The 20,756-nt window shown below is 37.0% G+C and overlaps 2 protein-coding genes across 6 annotated transcripts in view; one reads left to right on the top strand and one right to left on the bottom strand.

The window, feature by feature from the left end:
• Window positions 1–20,756, top strand: part of LOC124384638 (eukaryotic translation initiation factor 4 gamma 3-like) — a 1,295,064-nt gene that overhangs the window by 954,545 nt on the left and 319,763 nt on the right. The gene's annotated exons all lie outside the window — the stretch shown is intronic.
• LOC124384642 (eukaryotic translation initiation factor 4 gamma 3-like) overlaps window positions 1–20,756 on the bottom strand; it is a 75,999-nt gene that overhangs the window by 49,687 nt on the left and 5,556 nt on the right. The gene's annotated exons all lie outside the window — the stretch shown is intronic.

Raw genomic sequence — 20,756 nt, 5'->3', positions numbered from 1 at the left:
CTCACCGTCCAGACAGTCTCTGTCTCTCTGAGAGACGCAGAGACACTACAATTATCTCATACATACAACTGAGCATATCATTTAAACTCACACCTAGAGGTCGACTGATACAGGATGACCAATATATGTTGCTGATTTCTTTTGTCTGATATGTTTGTCCAAATAAAATCTCTACAAATTTAAACCTATTTTGTAATGACACTGAATTGAAATGAAAAAATAAATAAAAAATCTGTGTGACATGAACTGACTCATACTTCTTGTCCACTTATTACACTATTTATAACTTTTAGAATAAACTTTAAAAACTGGACCAATATAAAGTTTATTCACAAACTTTTACTAAACTGAGTTTATTTATATGATCATCACCATTCATTACATCACATTACCTCTGTCTTTGTCCTGCTTTTCTTCTTCTACACTTTTTCTTCTTTTTTATTTAATTTGTATTGTTTTCCAGCACAGTAATGTGATGAATGTAAATACTGTTATGTTTGCATCATTATGCTATAAAACACATATTATACCATTAAGTTCGGAGCATGCGCAGAAAGAACCGGAGACATGACTGCACAGCGTTTTTTACTCGTTTACTCTGCACACTGCAAACACACCCACATGCAGCACGAGAGTGCCCTCTAATGGCTATCAGATATTATAAAATTAATGCAATGTTACCAATGTCACTATGACCATTATTAATTTAGGGGCTTCAGGAAAGTCTGCAAAGGAAACAAAACTATACCTACCTTTTCCAGTTTGTCTGAATCATTGCACGAAACACATTAACAAATCCGAAAACACAGCGACAAGTCAGACAAACCGGAAAAGGTAGGTATAGTTTGTGAATGTAAACTTACCGATCATTGGACATTGGATTGTCTGACTTGTGTTTTCGGATTTGTTATTTTGTTTTTGGATTTGTTAATCTGTTTTGCACTTCTCGGCCACCGTAGGTGACCCCTGTTCTACAGCTTACCAGTGAGTGTCCACTACTGCCACCTAGCAGATAATTTACACATACACTCTCCAATACACTCCTCATGACAGGTAGATTCACACCTGTATTGTATTGTATTGTATTGTATTGTATTGTATTGTATTGTATTGTATTGTATTGTATTGTATGCTCAAATAAAATTGAAACAAATAGAAGAGGGGAAAAGAAAATTATGCATGAGGTTGTTCACCATTCATGGTGAGATGTTCAGCTCTGCATAGATCACTTTCTAAATGTGTGAGAGATCAGTGGAAAGATTTTGGGCCCTGGATAAAAAAATGTAAGGAAACAACACGCTGGGAACCGAACCTCAGACCCCACTGTAATGTAGAACACAGACACACTGTATGACATTAAATCAGTTCACATTTATTAACAACATCCCGACTTCCCAAGCCATGGCATAATGACACCAGACTCTTTCTCCAAATAATTATAGAGGATCCTCACATACACAAAGCTTCTGTGTCTAAACTGCAATTTCTTGGGGCATCTGATATCAGAACAATGTAAAACTTAAAAGAAAAAAAAGGCAGGCAAAATATCCCTGTGCCCAAGACCAAGGAACAGCTCATGTATTTCCTAGGAATGTGGTTGCAGGAATTTTCAAGACTGGAAACTTCCCATATGAATTATCAGGAATATTTAGGTATTAACAGGAATTAATGGAAATAAAGTTGGAATTTACAGAATTGCAAGTTATCCTATAACAGGAACTTAAATGTAGTTAAAAATAACTTGCTTGATAATCAACCAGATTGAATGCAGTTTCAGTTGAATTTCTACCTGCACATTCATCAATCACATGCACACAGCACACTTACTGCAGGGCTCCTGAGACCGTACCCTACATGCACTGTGTTTTCTTCATGTAAACAATGAGTCACGCCTCAAAAAAGGTTACAAACCACTGCCTTATGGGTAATAAAAGACCAATAATCAGGATCTCAGGTCTACATTTTTACTATTGAAGTCAACAGGACCAATACACACACACACATGCTCAGCTCTGCTTGTGTCTTTCTCCTTTTTCTCCTCGTCACCAGTCACTAAAACAGAGCACACTGATTAGTCCCATCAGCCACAGATCTGCTTCTCACCGCTCGTTTCCCCCCGGCTCCACCCTCCATTCACCAACCGCCGCTCGTGCACGCACCCGCTGCTCCATCCAGCAGTAGTGTTCAGGTGTTGTGAGGTGAATCCAGTGTTAACCCTGTCAGAATAACTGCTGAAAGATCATCCACTTTCTTGTGCCAATCCATGTGATTAATTATAAAGTACAGATGTTTAAGTGAATCAGGTTCTGCCCACATTAACTGTCAGCTATATTGCTTTCAGAGCTCAAAATGAACAAAGCACTAAAGCTGCAAGAAAATACCTCAACTTCAGTTTCTGTCAAATTCCTTTTCTTTAAGGACATCAAACATCACTGACTTTACTAAAGTGGATTTCAAGAAAAAATACCATCATTGAATGCTCTCTGTGATGAAGAGACATTAGACATGATTGAAATTCAAAATCTTTATTTATTTAATAGTGTTTATTGTGTCTCGCTGTAGTAAAAGTGTTCAGACTCTCTGTTTCTCTTGTCGTCTTCTTTTTTTTCTATTTCTCCTTTTCTTTTGAATGTTTTCTTGTCTCAGCTGAGCAACAATTTCCTCCCATCGCTCTCGGACTCTCATATAATGATCTGTTTTATTCTCTGAAGTCTTCTTTTCTTCCTCACAGAGATTCTGGGTATCCTGGAGCCCCCTGTTGGTCTGAAGCTGTAAGTTGTTCCTCTCTTCTATGTCAAGTTTAGTTTTCTCTCTTCGTCCTCTTGTTTTTCTTTAAAGTCCAACTTGGGCTCAAACTGAGCAACACGTTCCTCCAGTCGCTCTTTTCTCTGATCAAATGATCTCTCTCCTGCTCTGCACTATTTTTACTTTCTCACAGTGATTCTGAGTATCCTGGAGCTCCATGGTGGTCTGTTCCAAAGTGACCTCAAGCTGAGCAACATGTTCCTCCACTTTCTTTTGCTCTCTCGTCCAGCTCTCTCTCTCACATTCCACATTTTTCTCCAGTTCCTCATGGATTTTCAGGAAGACTGGAGCTCCATGGTGGTCTGTTCCAAAGTGACCTCAAGCTGAGCAACATGTTCCTCCACTTTCTTTTGTTCTCTCGTCCAGCTCTCTCTCACAGTCCACAGTTTTCTCCAGTTCCTCATTGATTTTCAGGAAGACTGGAGCTCCATGGTGGTCTGATCCAAAGTGACCTCAAGCTGAGCAACACGTTCCTCCAGTTGTTTTGTTCTCTCGCCCAGCTCTGGCTTCTCTCAGTTATGTCCTGTTCCTGCTGCTTTCGCTCAGAAGCCAAAGTAGCCTCCAGCTTTTGCACCGTCTGTAGCAGAATGGCTTTCTCTTCTTTCTCTTCTGTTATCTTCTCTATCATTAGAAGAAAATGCATCCAAGTCTTTCACTACTTTCTCCATGTGTTCCAGCTTCTCCTTCATTTCAGCAATCTGCTTAGTTTTCTTGTTCTTCTGCTTTGAAAAACTCTCTCAACCTTCTGAAGAGCTCCATGTTTATGCCTCTTTACTCACAAGCAAAAACCTTGGAAATGAGAGAAACAGAGACGCGTTCCCAATTATAGACGTTGCCTTACTGTGACGTCACAGGAGATGCCCGCCCTCCGTCTGTGACGTAACCCGGTCTCTCTTAACCTGACACTATGCGCATGCGCACATTACAGAGGTAAAGAGCGGATAAAATATCATGTCTTCACAGCTTTTCTGTTGTTCCTGAGAGAAGAGCGATATTACAGTCATAAATAAGATAAAAACGGCTGTAAACTGTGTATAAAGCGAGTGAATCCGAGTTGAGAACCGGAAGTTGACCGGAGTGACTCTATGAATGTTGCAGAATCATAAATGACCAGTAGGTGGCAGTGTGATGTGTATTAGAGCTCACTGTCACAGCAGGTCATTAGAAGTAGTGGAGCTCTAATGACGTCATTAATAGCGAGGACAAGACACACAGCAGTTTGGGATTCTTTTATTGACTTTATTGATTAATTGATTTGGAGTATGATTGTGTTTCTGATCAAAGTAAGTTCATGTGTATGGAGTAAAAACAACCTGTACATTTCTCACTTCCAGACAGTATTATGAGATGTTCATCTGCTGGAAGTTCATGTTTAATGCTGCATGTTTTATAGGATTTATGAGCTGGAATAAATGTCCAAAAACCTCAATTCAACACTGAGTGATTTTTGTAGTTTGGTAGATATTAGATCTTTTGATGTATTATTCTTTTTTAAATATCTGTGTTTTAAATACACATTTATAAATATCAAGGCTTTTACTGGGTAATAAATTAAAAACATAAAGTCATAATTTACTGAAGTGAAATTGAAAACATCAAAATACAACAAAAATAAATAAAATGACTATCAATATGTTTAAAACTAGAATAAATCTGGTTCAGACAGTTAAATACAGTGCAGTATTACAGCCTTATTTGAAATTAATTTTATAAACACAGTTTGTCATTATAATATTAATAATAATAATAATAATAATAATAATAATAATAATAATATTAATAATAATAATACTTTATTGCAATAGGGTGCTTTAGTACCTAAAGGTCTACATTTAAACATACTTTTATATTCTAAAATTATACATTTTATGATTATTATTATATGAAGATTTCCACATTTATATGATTTATCCTACAGATTAATCACTATAAAGAAAATAGAAACATACACAAGAATGTTATTAACAACTTGTACACTGTACTGCACGATCCATGTGGAATATAATGTGATATAATAATGAATATTGTGAATGTAAACAAACATTCAGCAGTAGTTGAAAAAAATCAGGTCAGTCTCTGAGCATAAGCACTGAATCACTTGGAATTTACTCGCTCAATAATAAAAACTCTTTGCTATAGTTGTGAGGTGACTGATACACAAAGCCATGGAGCAGTTGGACACTGGGGAGACAATCAGATGAATGAAAGTAGAAAATGTGATAAAACCCTAAAGTTTATTGTGAGATTTGAGTCGTGATCGTTCAGATGCACAGTGTAGCAGCAATGACACAAACTTCACTTCACAACAAGAGCAAAAATACATGAATGAAAAATGAATGAACTTAAAATTCATCAAATGGAAAAAAATCCAATGTTATTTAAACTTTGGAGAAAAATCTTATATTCTGTTATTCAATTCTCTCATACTGACCACTGGATGTTCTACACGGCACCTCATGGTAAAGACTCTCTGATGACAGGAGACTCCACCATGATGCCGAGGCGATAAGAAGATCAGTAACATCCTGACACTGAGTTACAGTACAGTGGTCCGGGTCATACAGAGGTTTTCCAAGACGTGTTCCACTCAGAACAGACCTCACAAGGGTCCATCAAAGAAGTCGAGTCCTCGTGCTGTGCGTCAGGTGCAGAAGCTGCTTCAGAAAACAGACACACGAGTGCTGCAGCATCGCTTTAATCACTTCTTATTTCAAGAAATCTTACCAAGTGTAATTATTTTACTGCACTGGCAAATCATTTGACTTGTTTCTAGTCTGTAGAGTTTCTTCTTAAATCATGCTTTTATTTCTTTATTTTGACGGATATTTTTTGCAGTGGACGCGTCATAATGTGTGCTGTGTGTTTTTATCCCTGACCACCGAGCACCATAGAGTGAATAAAATGTATTAATATTCTTCATTCATACAATTCGTACAAGATGATTCATACAAATCAATACAATTCATTTTAGAATTGTATTAATAGTGTAAAGAGTAAAGTTTGAAGTCATCGAGGATGTAACACGACTTTAAAAAAGAGCTGGAATAAATAGAGTGAGAACAGCAGCCGCTGCACAGACTCCAGATCACACACTCTCATACAGTATTTGAAAAGCACTTGTATTCCTCTCAACCGAGAACAGAAAGCTGAGGGTACATTGGGAACAAGTTTCCCAAAACTGTATAGTTGCAATCTGGAAAACATTTTGCCTGAATCATTATTTCTGCTCATTTATGCTGTGCAGATGATTGTGTGGATCCATAGGGTAGTGGTCGTCACATCTGCTTTACACACAGAAGGTCCTTCCAGTGGAACCATGCAGGTTGCAAACATGAGTGAGGTTTATATATTACTCACAAATTGTTACTCAATCCTGGAAATAAATAAACAGTTTTGCATGTTTCTGCATTGTGGTTGAAACAGAAATGGAGGAAAAGCATTCCAAAATTAGAATCAGAGACTCAAGGGCATGGCTCCACTGGGGTCAAACCCAGGACCTTCTGCGTGTAAAGCAGGCGTGATGACCGCTACACTATGGAACCTGCTGCTGAGAAGGTTGATGTCCAATGTGCATAAATAGAAACATATCTCTCAAAATCTAACTGGAAAAATATAAATTAAACTTAGAAAATCACTGACTCAAATGTCACAATCATCTCCACTGTTTTGGGCATGAGCTTTATGAGAGTCTCCTCACTGTTCACATAAGGCTACATAACCCCTACAGAGAGACTGCAGGAGTTCATGTCTCATAGACTTTTCTCTGCTTCGATCTTGTCCAAAATCACAGACAAAAACGTCTCTGCTAAAGACTAAATAAGACGAAAGAAAAGGATCATCCAATATCCAACTAAATCACACATGTCCTCAAATCATGTATATAAAACAAATATTAAGGAGTTAAGACTTGACTGTAGACCAGGTTTAGGAAAACTATTAGACTTAGATTTAGAATTAGAACATCAGGGCACTGAATTCACTTTTACAAATGAGAAAACTCAAATCCACAGCTAAACAATAAAGTTGTTTGAATTTTGTGCACACTAAATAAAACAGAAGATAATAACTGACCTTGTTTACACAAAACACAGATGTGACCAATTTTTCCTCATCTGTCAGACCAGGAAGTTTACAACTCCCTTTAAGTAGTGCAGAAACCCAGTTAGTAGATAATAAATCATAACTGGCATCATGAAGAGTTTCCAATGCACAAGCGATGAGGATTGTGTTTTGTTGTGTTTGTGCTGTGCAGCATCGATTCCAGGTCTTTTAGCAGTCGTGGGTTGTGACGTGTCTGATGCAGTTCTTCATGGGTTCTGCATATAAAATAAATAAATAAATAATAGAACAAAGCTGCATGTTTTATTTCTGCATAATGAATACAGTCTACAATCTGATCATTTCTGTACATGTTAAAGGTGTGTTGTGTAAAATAATTTACTAAATGAAATGAAAGCTGCTCAGATCACACTAATGATATTATATGTTTATTTGATAAAAGCGTATCATGCAGTAATAATGTGCTTGTATCGTCTTACACACTGAAGACATAAACATCAACACTATAGATACCTTTAAGTGCCAGAAGCTGGTTTTCAACACTTTCATTCCTGTGGAAAAGAAAATTCTTTATGGTTATGAATAAGAATATTTTTATGGTTATGTAGAGAATCCATCATGCAATACTCTGTGTACCGTGTTTCTATATAAATGATGTACTTGAATAAAGTACTGGGTTAAAAGTCTCATGTATCATGTATGTATATTTAACATTTTATGAAGATATCATTAACATGTAGATTTCTACAAACATTTATCTGAGAATATTTCTGGTCCTTTTCTCCCTCACAGATGTAAAATAGACTCAGATTTTCCATCCACATGCAGATCACCAGGTCGCTGTCGCTTTTTCTTTCCTTTTTTATTTCTTGTAAACAAAGCTCAGTTATCACGAGCTGGAAAGAGCTGCATTCCACTTCCTGCCAGGTGCGTCACAGTGCACGTCACGCGCTCTTTCACCACTAAGAGCTTCTAAAGATGAATAAAACTAAGAACTCGCCCACACGGGGAATAAAAACCTCCCATGTGTCGTTAAAATCCTGCACTCATTGGTTACATTTTCTATGGAACATGTTGTTTCCACACTGCTACTGGCTGAAAATAAAAGATTGGAAATGAAAGGTGGTGCAAAGCAAAACATCACCACAAACACCTGCAGAGTTCAGTTGTATCACTGATAAGATTCTACCTGTCTTTGTCTTTTTTTAGTGGTTACTCTCATTTGTTTTTTAACACTATATTCTACCAGCCATATTTATTTTTTACCACCAAGATGTCATTCTTTATGCAAAAGTTACTCTAAAACAGATACAAACAAAAGACCAAAAATGCTCTACAGTATGTTGTTCAGTGGAACCTTATCTTTTCAAATAAACAGGAATTTGCAGCAATTGTGTGTTTGGATGCGTTTGTGACTCGTTATTACAATTATAGTGTAAGTACTGTTTTTATGCATGTTGTTTGTGTGTATTGTTTACACAAATTTAGAAAATATATTCGTTATAAGCGTTCCATTGAAAAACAGTGATCTAAAATCGATGCTTGAGGCTTAGACCTTTAGAATGATATATAATTTATCATGATAGCTTATACACCTTTTCATTTAATCTATTGTTAAATTACACCAGCAAACAGTGGTCACTTCAAGTGGCTGCTTTTGAACTGTAGGCTCCGCCTCCTCTGGTCAGGCTCTTGCTCTTCATTGGTCCTTTTTTCCCAGGTGACTCCACCTACATATAGTAGAGAGCTGAAGACAGAGCCAACACAAGGAGGGGGGAGTAGAAGAAAACAGCACAGACACGTAACAGCGGCATCCTGGTGCATGTTAAAAATAAAGTAACTCCATTACCGTTACCGTATGGTGCGTTACCTGTTACTTTTTTAAATGAATGAATTTCGGCTGAAGTGTAGACTACAGTCTGACCTGTTTACAGCAGCGACGCAGTGTAGTATTGGAGGATAAACCACTGTAAACACAAAGAAGATGCACTGTGGGTGTGTCTCAGTTTATTCAGGTCTGTGCGGCAGTAATGGCGAGTCGAGGCGAGAGCAAGACGAGTTTCTCAAAGTGGAAATATGCTCATTATTTCACTTTAGTTGAGTATAAAGACAAAAACTTTTAGTCTAATGTAAGCTGTGTCTTTCTGGTTTGAAGCTCGTATCTACTGCGATAGCAACACCTCCAGAAACTCCATGCCTGAGGAGCTAGAAGCTAGAAGCTAACCCGGTGTTCTGTTCTACATTGTTGATAGTTTTCATACTTCAGCTGTGAAAGGAACATTTTTAAGAGCTCAACACAACAGCTTTTATGATGCAGAAGCCACTTTAGTTTTTGATTGTGAATATATTATTCAGCTTGTTTTGTTATTTATTTCAGAAATGCTTGTGATATATTCAGTTTGTGCTGCTCTGACTTTAATAAAATAGTGTTTAAAAATGACTTTGTGTTTAAGTCAGTTTTGTGTTTGTAGACCATAACACATAAAAGGGCATTAATGGGAACATTAAAGAAGGTTCTTTAAAAAAGTAACTAAAAAGTTAGTTTTAACAGTAACGCATTACTTTTTGGTGTAAATAATCAACAAACTAATTGAGTTACTTTTTGAATAAAGTAACGAGTAACTGTAACTAGTTACTATTTTTTATTAACCAGCACAACACTGGTGATAAGTATAGCATATTTAATCAAACTCATGTAACCTATTTACTCAAAGTATAATTAAAATAATAATAATCAGTTAGTAATAAATAGAGTAGAATAGGGTCTGACTAATGTTATGAGTGTGTAGGAGAAACAAAAACAAGGCAGACTTAAGCATGTTTATTGGGAAAGAAGAGTTTGTGGGCCATTGCTGCTGCAGAAGACATGGGTGAGCAATCAGGATCAGACTCAGGGGAAGATATGGGAGGATAATAATAATGATCAGGTGAGAGAATGGGGGAAGTAGGAATAATCAGTAGGGGACCAACATGAAGGATAAGGAGGAGATAGTAGAGTTGATGCAGGAATGAGGGAGTTGTCATAGTCTTTATTGTCGGTCTGTGTCACCTGATGATAAACAGCAGAAGGGTCAGACTAAGTCTGTGTGCCCATATTACGTGTAAAAGTATTCTTCACGATGTGAACAGCTTCTATTCTCTGGAACAGCTGGAGTAGAGATGTTCATTAAATGGAGCAATCTCAGTGGTGAGGAAGAAGAGCTGAAATTGACGATACTGTCGGAGGAGAACGCTCCTAAGAGCTGTCCCAGAACGTCTGTGAGATGGAGCTGAATAAAAGAAACCAACAGAGATACGATGTAAAAGGGTGAAATCACAATGACTAAATATAAAAATGTATATGTTCATGTGGGGACAAAAGTAACAAGATTATAAATCAGGGGTCACCAACCTTTTTGACACCGAGAGCTACTTCTTGGGTATCGACTAATGTGAAGATCTACCAGTTTAATACACACTTTTGAGATAAAAAATGTGCTCAGTTTACCTTTAATTATGTTATTATTAATAATTAATGATATTTATCTATATCAGGGTGTCAGACTTAATTGCACAGGGAGCCAAAACTCAAAGCACACTTTAGGTTGCGGGCCGAACAGGATAAACATTTATTGAACACACTAAAACAATGCTTTTTGAACATAAATATTAATAAAAACAGACAGAAAAATTATTCCAGAACAAATAAAATTCAACTTTAAATAACCTAAAATATTTTGCTCTCCATAAAATATATCATCAAAAAGATCATTCTGAGAAACCAAGAGCAATTGGAGAAACATGAAGCTCAGCTGAGGGCACTTTGGGTTTTGACTATGAGAAACAGCAGAAACAGAAAGCTGAACCTCTACAAGCCCAAAGAGTCGCAGAAAATCTCTGAGGAAACAAAGATTCTTAGGTGAGGGAAGAGAAATGAGGATGGAAACCCGAGAGTGACTGGAGGAAGCTGTACAGCTGTTCAGCAATATGACTTCAGCACTAGAGAAAGAACTATTTATTATATTAATTTTAATAATTCAGTCCATTCAGTTTGGTCAATTCAGTTTAAAAAGATTCGATTCGATGATTTTGACTCCTTAGATTCAGTTCAAGTGACTCGGTTCAAGAGTTCAGTTCGGTCACTTCTATTCAGAACAATGAGGTCGACCGAGTCTGAGTCCATAGATAGTTCAAGAAATTTCCTTTCAGCAGTCTCTCAAAAAGAAACCAGCAGGTGGTCAGAATGTTGCTACTCTCGGGTCAACTTCCGGATTGTGCGTAATCTTCCCTCTGTAATCTGTACATGCGCAGAGTGTGTGTGTGTGTGTGTGTGTGTGTGTGTGTGTGAGAGAGAGAGAGAGAGAGAGAGAGAGAGAGAAAACTAAAGTGAGTGACATGATGATGTCACCGACAGAGGGCGGGGCATCTAGGTGTGATGTCACAGTGTGACACGTATATATAATTCAAAGCGTGCTTTTGTTTCTCATTTGTGAATTTACCAATTGTAAGTAAAGAGACACTAAAATTGACAACCACCAAACAAACCAACAGCAGCAAGAAGCAGCAGCGATTAGCAGCAACTAAAAAAAACATTACAAATCCTCTTCTATTGAACATTTCTTCATACAGGTACCTGGTAAGTCGTCTAAATAATTATGGCAGAATATTGTAGATTATTTAGTAGAAGACTCGAAAAGTACAAAGTAATTATTTAGTGACATTAGCATGGGCAACTAGCCGGCTAGCTAATCTTAGCTTTTATAGTTTAACTTTTTATAATAATCCAACAAATTGACCTAATATTTAGTATAGAATCTATTAGACACAATGAAGTAGCTTAATTTAACCTATTTAGCCCATATTTTAATCAAACTCATGTAACCTGTTTACTCCAAGTATAATTAACATAATATACTAATAAATAGAGTAGAATAGGGTCAGACTGGGACTACAATTTTAATAATCCTTGCAGCCGTGTCATGTTTTATCTGTTGTGGAATTCCTTGTCATTGTTTAGACAATACGTACAGCTCCCAGTGTATAAAATTACAGGTGAAGAGTCTTCTACAGAAAACATCTCCACAGATATGGATCAAAACATCTATGTGGATTTGGATGGAGGATTATGGCCCTAGTCGATGAGAAAAAAATGACTGTAACAAACGTTTCCTTATAACTAAAATCACTAAACTCTTTCTACGCTTCAATTCTGAGCCTTTGATTATATCGTATATAAATCATGTTGTTGTTGTGTGTATTTTATGCTGTGTGCAGGAACATGGCAGCTGGTGAACATAGGAGGCTTCTGAAAGGTATGCGTCTGCATCAAGGCACGTGTGCCTACATCAAAGCATGTGCTGAGGGGTATCGCTCAACTTTGACACCTTTAGAGCTCCCTGCGATGCTTGTTATTTACTTGTTCTTCTAAAGAATTGCTTGTGGTGCCTGGAGCAGCCCACCTGTCCTTTAGGTGAACAGTGCCATCATTTACCCCGTAAATGGTTCAGGTTTCCTCCAGAAAAGGACGAATTTGTTTGGGAAACTGATGCGGACCCGTTCAGACCGGTGATGGACATTCTGCACCATGCTGACATGTTCTCCCCAGATGGAATGTGGCTAGATTCCATCCAGAACTCTGTCTATGATCTTCCTGCAGGACTTAAGCTGATCACCCGTATCTTTCATGTGCGTAGGGCTATTACCCTTGCCCAATCGTTTGGAGTTCCTGCCTGCTCGCTGGTTGCTCCGAGAACTCACAGTTTTCTTCACGGACTTCGTCATGCAAAGCACCTGTGTAACGTACTACACCATCACCTTCTGTGGCTATGTTCTATGGACAACTGAACCAGCGAAACATCGTGATTGGAATTGTCGTCCTATCCTTTGTCACAAATTTCACACAATCGGAACAGACTCAATGGTATTCTCATCAAGTCTTCACGGTGGTGATTTGAGGTTTCACGATGAGGTGTGGTCTTCACTGCAGTCTCACAGTTCTATATCTGTTCCCCTGCCGCACTGGATCAGACGACTATCACCCATTCCATAGTTAAGCCACTTTGCACTAGACTGCATCAACTTTTATTTGCTTTTATTTTCTTATGTTTTCACATTTGTTAGTTACTTGTACAATCACGACTGAGGATGACCTTGGTGGTGAGTCCACTGTTGCGCCACTGGTGGGCAGAGGTCGAATTTTACATAAACTTTGGTTGCTGTCAGGGTTTTTCGCCCACTCCCAGTTCATCATGTTGTGATTAGGCTTATCTGTTGATGCTTTGAGTGTGGGTGATGATGTTGATTTTGGTCGATTTCTTTTTTGTTTTTTTTTGTTTTCGATTTTGCTTGATTTTTTTGCTTAGATTTCTGTCTTATTTTGATTTTTTGTCTATGTTTAATTTTTTTAGTTATGAATATATAAATAAATACAATTATTTTTGTCTTATGTGACGTATGTTTGTTAACGGGTTAAAATAGAAGTAAGAATAGAGTGTGAGACTAATTAATAAGGGAGTGATGGATCTAATCCTCCTTATCTAGCGTGTGACCTAATAATTAGTATAGTATATTTAATCAAACTCATGTAACCTATTTACTCAAAGTATAATTAAAATAATAATAATCAGTTACTAATAAATAGAGTAGAATAGGGTCTGACTAATGTTATGAGTGTGTAGGAGAAACAAAAACAAGGCAGACTTAAGCATGTTTATTGGGAAAGAAGAGTTTGTGGGCCATTGCTGCTGCAGAAGACATGGGTGAGCAATCAGGATCAGACTCAGGGGAAGATATGGGAGGATAATAATAATGATCAGGTGAGAGAACGGTGGAAGTAGGAGAATAATCAGTAGGGGACCAACATGAAGGTTAAACAATGAAGCGGCTAATTTATGGATTTTTCCTGGGTTTTTCCCGGTTTTACAAGCTTCAAGCCAAAAAACTGAGCCCCATAACATCAGACCAATGAAATTGCCAAATGGGTTAAGGTGAACCAATGAAGCTCTTTATATTAAATTAGTTGCACTCCCACTGAATCGACCCACACCACATCATAAATATGGATGAGGTTCCTCTGATGTTTGACCTGCCGCTCACTCGCACTGTCTACAGGAAAGGAGAATCATTCGTCACACTGAAAACAACCGGGCATGAAAAAACACACTTCACCTGTGTTCTGAGCTGCACGGCATCGGGGGAAAAGATTCACCGATGGTGATTTTTAAACGCACGACGATGCCAAAAGAAAAACTCCCGAGAGAAATTGTTGTGAAAGGAAAAGGAGAAAAAAACAGTGAAAAATGACTTTCTTGTTAGGCTACTGTTTAGATACAAGCCGTGTAACAGACACTGTCTTTAATTAAAGTCTGTGTAAAGTTCATTAGTTTCAGTGGGAGCGCATCTGATTTAATATAAAGAATTTCATTGGTTCACCTGAACCCGTTCGGCAATTTTATTGGTCTAATGTTATTGGGCTCAGTTTTTTGGCTTGAATCTTGTGAAACTGGGAAAAACCCAGAAAAAATTTATATATTAGCCACTTCATTGTTTAAGCTGCGAGATTCAAAGCGAAGGAAAAAAGTAGCGGCTTATATACCGGAAAATACAGTAGTCTAACAGTAGTTAGTGAACAATGTTGAACCAAAAAAACTACCACCTCTCAGTAGTTTACTTCAGCTCATTTCTCAGAGCCTGTAACTTTGGTTTGAGCGGCTTCCTTCCATCATCAAGATTTAGGAAGAAAACCTGGATGAACTTAAAAAAGCCACTTAACTTCTCAGGGTAGCTCAAATGTAGAGCGTTCATAAGCCCAAACTAAATTACAAGTGAATCAGTCCGAAATCTTTGGGGCATTACAACCTGATCCTCAAAGATGATTGACACATCGCGAGTGTTAAAGAAAACACCACGTCTTTATTCACCACTGACACCAGAGCCACTGCTCCCTCCTGGGCTTCCAACTCATCCTGAAATAAGAATACATGCTCAGTGAGTGTGTGTGCAAATGTACATCTGCCACTTGGAAAAACAAATTACAGTAGTAGCTCAGGTTACAAGGTTAATTTCGTCTGGGAGCGAGCTCGCAACCTAAAACGCTGATATCCTAAAAAGAAATTTCCCATAGGAAATAAAGGAAATACACTTGATGCGTTCCACAAGTCCATAAATACACATATACACAAATTTTAAAGGTTTTGTAATGGTAATTGTTGTACAAATTTTAACCCCTAACATCGGAAATGAAAGAAATTTTGCTCAAAATCTTTGCTCGCAGGCCGATGCAACACTCGTAACCCAATACAAAATTTATTACAAATATTTTCTCGTATTCAAAGTTTCTCGTGACCCGAGGTTCTACTGTATGTAAAACATTTTTTTTTATATTAAACCATCCATGGTTTTAAATAGAATAATATCAGAAAGATCATTTTTAGATATAAATTTCTGAATCATTATTGTATTATTATAATCATATTGTCATTACTGGCATTCTGCAATTTAGTATTTTTAACACTTTAAATGAATATGAGAGATTTATGGGATGTATTATTCCTCTTTGTTTTTCTGTATAATGGGGTGCAATTGTAGTCTGAATGTTTTTACCACTGTTTATAGCAATGTTTACCTCAGAATATTTAATAAGGTAATTGTACTTGCAGATATGTAAAAAGACAATAACAATACCTTGCAAATGTTGAAGATCTGTGAGGAGTCCTCCTTTAAGTAAAGTGAAAGGCCTGCCAGGGCTCCTGTTCTGGATACATTGATGTCCTTTTTGTCCTTTTGCAGAAACAAATACATTGCACAAAGATCTCAGGGTTGAGTGTTCACATTTACTTTAATGTAATGCAATGCACTTAAAATATATTTACATGTTCTTCAAATGCCATCAAAAAGTCTTCCATCTTCTCACCAAAATATCCTATTTTCCTCTTTTTATACAGTTTCAGAAACTGAGGTGTATATTTGTCAAGAGCAGCATAGAAAGAAAATGGCAGATTTTGATTTGTTATCCTGTGAAATTAGCTGTAAAGCTGCATTGGGAACAAAAGAACATACAAATCAACAATCCATAATAAACTAAGACTTTTTCTAGCTCAAGCAGTGCTGCAAAGACGAGTGACACTATGTGGTCCTAGTAACAGTTTACTTACTCGAGCTTCACAAAAGTGTGCAGGACATCTATCTTTTAGTTCAGCAATTAATGGAGCTGAATTCAAAATTTCTTCATGCCTGAGAGAAAGGTGTGTTGCATATGCTGATGGATGAGAGTCATGTCTTTTCCTTCTACAGCTTTCTTGAACTGGTCCACCATCTCAAGCCTCTTGGTTTCCAAAATGCCCTTAGTCTGTCCACAGGGATAATTGGGAAGGAAATTTATTTCCCCTCTTCTGGGTCATTTGATGTTGGCACTGGATGCTAAACCTTCTGGATTTGTCTTGCCTCACTTTCCTTCATTCAGAGCCACACTCTTTATGTCAGCCCTGGTCAGTTTGGTCCTGTAGTTGCCCATTTTTAAGCATAGGCTGTTTTTCTAACCCTCATAATCTGTTGTAGAACCTTTTCTTTTAGACAGGGGTGATTGAATAGTAGAGTTTCTGCAGAATTGCCAATCTGTTTGGAACTAGGATAGGCTTTATGCTTATACATTTCAACAGCCATCACATCAAGTATGTTGTGTTTTTGATCCCTTGTCAGCTTTAAAGTTTTCCCTCTGTCAAAAATGCAGCGTTGCCTTCTCTTAGAGTGTACTCGAACTCATATGAGAATGGGGGAACAACAAAGACCTCTGGCCAACGGCTAAGGTGCTCTGGTGAATCTACTAATCTATCAGACAGTAGCATTGTGTCGTCTAAACTGGAAGAACCGGTTTAACTAGTCTAAAAGTCGCTCGGAGGCAAAGCCCTCGATATTAACTAGATTGTGTAGTGCATTGTCAAACTCTGTTTCTTCAAACTGAAGCTGAAAGTGTTTTAAAACACTTTGCATATGTAAGAATGTACTCCTACATTAAAATAATATATACAAACCAAATAATCCTCACAAAACACACCAATGTGTATAAATCAATGTGAAATACACATTACCTATCACTATGTTGACCTTTGTGTCCAGGAAGGTGATTTTTAGAGTTTACAAATGGTCCAAAAAGATGCTTATTGTTTATCAGTTGACTGTGAAAAAAGGTAGAGGACAGAGTTTGTTATGGTTCTGCTTTTTCATTCAGACACTGGAATAAAATGCCTGATATTTTATAGGTGAATAATGGCATTAGGTCTGTTAGCTGAAACACAAATTTCACTGTATGACCTTTGTTTGTATTTTCTATGAGCTCATATGATTTTAAATGCTCAACATACAATGTTTCATAGTCTTTGAGTAAAAAGTAGATATTGTCTTTAATGAGTAATGTGTTTTTGATCTCTTTAAACTCAGGGAAGGCACCACGAACACCAGTTTTTTATCACTACATTTTTGTAGTTATGAGTATTATGAACAATTTTTTGAACACGTTATGCTTCTCCTCAAATCACATTGTCCAGAGATGCACCAAAGGACCAAAGCACTTTATGAGATGGTATAATGCTCAATATAATGAGGCTTTGGTCATAATTGTAAGCTGGGCAAGACTACTTGAAGTAGCTGCCTTTGATCTGAAATGTTACAAGCCATGTACTGAATAGTTTCATATGTAAAAGTATGAGACACAGCAAGTTCTACTATCTTCCAAATCCATTAGTACTTCCCAAAATGTACCACCTTATGGGATTTTGGACCCAATAAGAACAGGCAACAGTCTAAGAAGAGTGTGGTTCTCAGCACCATTCCCTCCAATTGTTCCACCATGGTCAAAACTTTGTGGAATTGGGTGAGAACGGTCAACCTTATCTGAGTGCTGGAAGGGAATTAAACCTTAATCAAACCTTTTAAACAATGTGCCAACTCCACAGGAACAATGTCTTCCAGCAGGTCATGTAAGATATCAGGTGGAAATCCTGTGACAGGGTGCTAATAGGATAGATGTTCAGTCAGAACACAACTGTGTTTTACACCATAATTACAATCACTCTCATTGTTTTGTATTTTCAACAAGTTGATCATGCTGATCTTTTGTTCACGTTTCAAAACTACCAGCAAATGCATATGAGTTTTGCATTTCTGTTTGAATGGCGAGACAAAATCTGGAGAAACTCTCACTGAAACCAGCTAGCCCATGAGCAGCAGGGTTATCAGCTACAACAGAATAAACTGTGCCTTTTAGACAGTCACCAGATGTTTCAATGTAAATACCCACTGCTTTTAGAGTTTTTAAGTTTTACCTTTTCATATCCAAACTGTCGCACTGATTAGAGTGGAGGACAGAATGATATTTTACTAGCAGGTTAGCTAATATCTAATAAACCGCACAGACTGTGTGTATTGTTTTGTATGTCCCCAGATGATTTGCAATTTTAAATCATCAATATAAAGAATTATTGCTAATTTCTGACCCTCAACTGATAACAGAAAATGTTTGTGGTGGTATGAGACACATGGAGAATAATTTGCATTTTCAAGATGAATGCAGCCGAATTGTTCTGCTCTCCTAATCCCTTACTGCTACTATCTGCTGCTGGGGCAGTTTCATTTTCACCTGAACGTTGCACTGCATGATGTTTAATGTCACTATACTGGATTGTATTTGAGACATTCTGCACCACATCTGATGGATCAAAATCTGAGGCTTTGGTCATAATTGTAAGCTGGGCAAGACTACTTGAAGTAGCTGCCTTTGATCTGAAATGTTACAAGCCATGTACTGAATAGTTTCATATGTAAAAGTATGAGACACAGCAAGTTCTACTATCTTCCAAATCCATTAGTACTTCCCAAAATGTACCACCTTATGGGATTTTGGACCCAATAAGAACAGGCAACAGTCTAAGAAGAGTGTGGTTCTCAGCACCATTCCCTCCAATTGTTCCACCATGGTCAAAACTTTGTGGAATTGGGTGAGAACGGTCAACCTTATCTGAGTGCTGGAAGGAATTAAACCTTAATCAAACCTTTTAAACAATGTGCCAACTCCACAGGAACAATGTCTTCCAGCAGGTCATGTAAGATATCAGGTGGAAATCCTGTGACAGGGTGCTAATAGGATAGATGTTCAGTCAGAACACAACTGTGTTTTACACCATAATTACAATCACTCTCATTGTTTTGTATTTTCAACAAGTTGATCATGCTGATCTTTTGTTCACGTTTCAAAACTACCAGCAAATGCATATGAGTTTTGCATTTCTGTTTGAATGGCGAGACAAAATCTGGAGAAACTCTCACTGAAACCAGCTAGCCCATGAGCAGCAGGGTTATCAGCTACAACAGAATAAACTGTGCCTTTTAGACAGTCACCAGATGTTTCAATGTAAATACCCACTGCTTTTAGAGTTTTTAAGTTTTACCTTTTCATATCCAAACTGTCGCACTGATTAGAGTGGAGGACAGAATGATATTTTACTAGCAGGTTAGCTAATATCTAATAAACAAGCGTTTTTGCATGATGTGTATAATAGTGACTTACATTTGGTTTCGTCTATACCTGATGTGGTTGATGCTTGGGATTATTTTAAATAAACTTTTTTGAAAATTTGTGATAAACATGCTCTTTACGTAGATATCGGGTGAGTGGGAAAAATAATCCTTGGTTTAATAAATCTGTTTCAAATCTTATTAAACAAAGAAATGGGGCCTGGTCCAAAGCAAAGAAAACAAATAGAGATGAGGACTGGTCAAATTATAGATAATTACGAAATAAGTGTACAAAATCGATAAAAAATTCCAAAAGCCAGTATTATCTTAATCTAATTAACAATAACATGAATGATCCTTCTGAATTTTGGAAATTAACTAAATCTCTTGTAGGGTCAAATAAATCAACTGATCTTCCAAAACTTTTAAAAGTAGACCAAAGAATAATTTCAGACAAGGCTGATATTGTTAATATGTTTGATAATCATTTTATTTCAGCTAGTTTGATAACAGATACCAGTAAAGCCAAGTTTATACACTACTAATTTAGACTGTAAGAAATCAGGTGGATCTGATAAATTGAACCAGTGCATCAATATTTAATTTGAGTCTATCCACTAATGTAATTCCAACTTCTTGGAAATCAGCTATGGTTATGCCATTATTAAAAGGAGGAGATCCCTGTGATTTAAATAATTATCGACCTATTTCTAAACTACCGATCTTAGCAAAAGTTTTCGAATCTATAGTAAATGATCAAATGAAAGAATATCTAGGTAGTCATAATATTCTAAATGCATTTCAGTCAGGTTTTAGAGCGGGTCATAGTACGATAACAGCTACTACACTTATTACAAATGATTTAATAACTGCTCTCGATGAAAGACAGCATTGTGTTGCCTTGTTTGTTGATTTGACAAAAGCATTTGACTTAGTGGATCATGACTTACTGTTAAAGAGACTTAAATATATAGGTCTTTGTAATTCGGCTTTGAGTTGGTTTAAAAATTATTTATTTGATCGAACGCAATGTGTTGCTGTAGATAATTATGTTTCATCCGTGATCCTGATTGCTCACCCATGTCTTCTGCAGCAGCAATGGCCCACAAACTCTTCTTTCCCAATAAACATGCTTAAGTCTGCCTTGTTTTTGTTTCTCCTACACACTCATAACATTGTTATTATTATAATATTACTAACTGATTATTATTATTTAATTATACTTGGAGTAAATAGGTTACATGAGTTTGATTAAATATACTATACTTATCACCAGTGTTGTGCTCGTTACTAAAAATAGTGACTAGTTACAGTTACTCGTTACTTTATTCAAAAGTAACTCAATTATTTTGTTGATTATTTACACCAAAAGTAATGCGTTACTGTTAAAAGTAACTTTTACTTTT

Source organism: Silurus meridionalis, chromosome 4, assembly GCF_014805685.1.
Source record: "Silurus meridionalis isolate SWU-2019-XX chromosome 4, ASM1480568v1, whole genome shotgun sequence".
NCBI classification, from domain to species: Eukaryota; Metazoa; Chordata; class Actinopteri; order Siluriformes; family Siluridae; genus Silurus; species Silurus meridionalis.
The sequence above is the reverse complement of the archived record's forward strand: the minus strand, read 5'-3'. Positions and strand labels throughout refer to the sequence as shown.